Below are 3,766 nucleotides of genomic sequence, written 5' to 3' on the forward strand. Positions count from 1 at the left end.
CTTTCTATTAAAGCTAGAATCCGAATCAGAATCCTCTGATTCCCTCTCGAGCTTGGAGCCCGAGTCAGAGTCCGAGCCGGAAGTCGACTGGCCGGATGTTTCCGGGCTGCGGTGCTGTTTTCCCAAGCTCCAACCCCGCCCCATCTTGCGGAGGTCAGGCCGTCCCTTCTCCCTGGGGTCCCCCCGCCTCCTGCTGGGGGAGATCCTTGCCCTACAAGGACCTAATTTGAATAGAGCGCTTTGATTGGTCTTACGCTCCTCCGCAGGGGCCGCCCCTTCTCCCTGCTCGCCCGTGCATGCGTTGTTAAGCAGGCTGTGGGCATTTCCGCCCCCCGCCTCCTCCTTTCCGCCCTGAACACGCGGCTCGGCGCCATTTTCAAACGCATAGGATGGGGGGGCGGTTTTGTCGATCCCTATGGGGTCTGACAATCCGGCCGCGTTCCGAGCCTCCTCCGCGAGCCCCTGCCAAAACGCCCGCACGTGTTCCCCCCCCTCTGATGGTAAGTCCGCTCACTGAGGGGGTTCCGGCGATCGCGCCTCCGCCCGCTCGCCCGGGTCAAAATCCTCCGCCGTTTCCATTGCTGCGCCCACCCCGAGCTGCGGCGTGGCTAATAAACAGGTTTGCGCGGCTTTCCAGGTTTCTTGCTCTTGTTGAGCTTTTTGCAGAGCCTGGATAACTCTGCCCCACGATTTTAGGGCTTTCCCTGAGCCCGAGGACACAGCGTCCTCCGCCAGAGCTTTTGTACAATTATCCCGAACCCCTGAATGGAGGACATCCACAGGGCTTTCTATCACCCCAAGCTTAATCAGTCTCGGCAATGCGAGATTTAAATCCCTAAGTTTCCATTTGATACCCCATTGTGCATGCATCTGTGTTACGACCTTTACGATGGCTTCCATGGTCCACGCCAGTCCGGAGGTGTCCCTCCCGTTGTAGTCGGACCCGCTGCTACAGCCACCGTCCTCTGTCCAGGCGAAATCCCCAAATCTCGGGCGCTGATCGGGTCCCGGGTGTCGGCACCAGTTGTTGCCTTCTGATATGAGGCAAGGCGACCTGGTTCCGAGGAGCAGCGCGTCGACCCACTCTCCGGGGTCGCTCATGCCAGAGAAACACGCAGACACCAACGTGGTGGACGGTCAAAGGCCTTTCTCTTCTCATGGGGTTTTCTAATCTAAGAGGTCTGTCTATGTCAGAGGGGGTCTGCTTTACCTTCTATGGTTAGCAAGGAGTGGAAAGTTACCAGGAGTGGGGTGGAAAGTTACTGGCACTACTGTTAGGAGGGCTACATTCCCAGTTACATTCCTAGAGAGATCCCTTATCTTAAGGGATTAGGGGGAAGGGAGTCCTGCCGTTTTCCGTCACATCGCGTGATCTTCCGAACGCCTGTCCCTATCTACCACAGGTGCCTCCATTGGTGTTTGTTCAAGTGCGAGCTCTGTGAGAAGCTCTTCCCACACTGGGGACACTCGTAGGGCCTTTCCCCAGTGTGGATGCGCCGGTGTCTGATGAGGGTGGAGTTGTCCCTGAAACCCTTCCCACAGTCGAGGCAGAAGAAGGGCCTCTCCTCTATGTGAATCCAATACTGCTGGAGGAGATGGGAGCTGGTCTGAAACCTCTTCCTGCATTTATCACACTCGTAGGGCCTCTCCCCAGTGTGGATGCGCCGGTGCTTGATGAGGGTGGAGTTGTCCCTGAATCCCTTCCCGCACTCAGGGCACTGGAAGGGCCTCTCCTCTGTGTGACTCTGATAGTGGCGGAGGAGATTGGAGCTGGTCAGAAACCTCTTCCAACACTCCCCACAGTCATAGAGCCTCTCCCCAGTGTGGGTCCTCTGGTGCTTGGTCAGGTCAGACCTGAAGCTGAAGCTCTTCCCACACTCCCCACACTTATAGGGCCTCTCCCCAGTGTGGATCCTCTGGCGCGTGATCAGTTGGGAGCTCCAGCTGAAGCTCTTCCCACACTTTGAACACTCACAGGGGCGTTCCCCAGTGTGGATCATCTGATGAGCGATCAGGTTGGAGCTCCTCCTGAAGCTCTTCCCACACTCCCCACACTCGTAGGGCCATTCCCCAGTGTGGGTCCTCTGGTGCAGGATCAGCCTGCAGCTCCACCTGAAGCTCTTCCCACACTCCACGCACGTGTGGGACTTCTCCCCATCATGGAGCTGCTCATGGAGCACCAGCTCCGAACTCTGGCTCCATCTCCGGCCACCTTCCCGGCCCAGGCTGGCTCTTTCCCCCTCAGATCCCCGCCAGCTGCGTTTGCAGCCCCTCCTCGTGCAGCATCTCCGGGACTGTTCCTCCCTGTTGGCTTCCTGCGCCATGGAGCCGCTCAAAACGGCCTCTGCCACCAGGTTCTGCCACGAGCATTTGTCCTCCCTGCTCTCCATGCTCAGCTCCTGCTCTGGGGGAGGAAGGACAAGGACAGGATGGGATTTGCCTCCGTGCCACAGGCAAGGGCAAGGAGATCCCCCCAGGGCTGTGCTGCAGCCGGGTCTGTGCTGGGCTGGGAGATGGAGCAGCATCGAGGGGAAAGGGGCACTGACTTCCTCCTCACCTGCCTCTGTGTCCCGGGACATCTTCCTCTTCCTCGTAGCCTCCCAGGCGTTAGCAATGGGAAATCCTGGTTTGGGGCAAACAAGGGATGAGCACCTTTGTAGGAGTATCCGGGGCTAGGACGGTCGGGATGGACAGAGACGAGAGATCTCTGAAACCAGGTCGTGGAACTTGCAGTTTATTGCAAAGGGCTTGGGTGCAGTGCCCTGCTTGGAGCTGCCAGCCACAGCTCGGAGCAGGCACGAGAGAAGAGAGGGGTAGAGAGCATGAGAGGGTGAGAGAGTAAGAGTGTAAGAGAGTAAGGTTCCTGTTACAATACAATAAATCTTTTTCTGTGTTGAACATTCTATTTCTCACTTACCAATCTAGTACAAGATACAAATCCTATAGCATTTACATACAGCCTTTAAGAAGCATTACATCACCACACTGTGTTACATTTTAAGCCCTAAAAACTACACTTTGGACCCCTTGTGCTGAGCTAGTAGGGTCTGCTCTGACCCTTGGATCAGGCTGCAAGCAGATTGAATTGCTTCATCAAAAGGGGATTACCTTCAGTCGGACCACACCATTTTTTCCCAGTTGTTCAGTAACTAACGTATCCCAAAGTTTGCTTTCATCTCAATCTTGCTTTTAGCTTCTATATTCCCAAATTCTTTTGCCAGACAATCATATTTATAAGGCTTCCCTCTTTTATCTTCCCCCAACGCACGATGAGTTTCAAGGTCCTTCTGCCCAAGTCCATCTGTACAAGACACTGGACACCTAGGCACCAGAAATCCTTCCCAACACCAAGATTCAGCCCTGGAAAATCCTCCCAGGAGCTCCCCGTCCCTGGTCCTTCCCCTCTGCTGTTCGGGGGTTCCCCCCTGTCCCAGCTGCTGGGGTCACACTTGGATTGGGGGTCCCCCTTCTCCTCGGTGCCCGCCCTGCCCAGGCTGCTGGCAGTCCCAGCAATACCAAAAGCTCCCCCCTCTTTGCTCTCCCCATTTCAGGATCAGGGCTCTTTGGGCTCTCGGGCTCTCTTCTCCCCTCATTCTCTGCTCTGGGCTGCAGCAGCTCCAAGGAGTCCCCCCTGCCCCTCTCCAGGCTCTTGAGGCTCCTGCCAATGGCGGCGCTTCCCCCTCTCCGGGCTCCCCGCTTTGGGCTCCTGGGGGACACAGGGCTCTGCTCCTCCAGGCTGCCTCTGCTGGCAGCTGCCACCGGCACC

General features: G+C 56.9%; 1 pseudogene; it reads right to left on the bottom strand.

Moving 5' to 3' along the window:
• Positions 1–1,394: 1,394 nt before the first annotated feature.
• On the bottom strand, positions 1,395–3,546 carry LOC128946678 (zinc finger protein 773-like; annotated as a pseudogene).
• Positions 3,547–3,766: the final 220 nt, after the last annotated feature.

The sequence above is a fragment of the Melozone crissalis genome, unplaced genomic scaffold (genome assembly GCF_028551555.1).
Source record: "Melozone crissalis strain CALT ecotype California unplaced genomic scaffold, PUWL_Pcris_2 ptg000082l_1, whole genome shotgun sequence".
In the NCBI taxonomy this organism is placed as follows: Eukaryota; Metazoa; Chordata; class Aves; order Passeriformes; family Passerellidae; genus Melozone; species Melozone crissalis.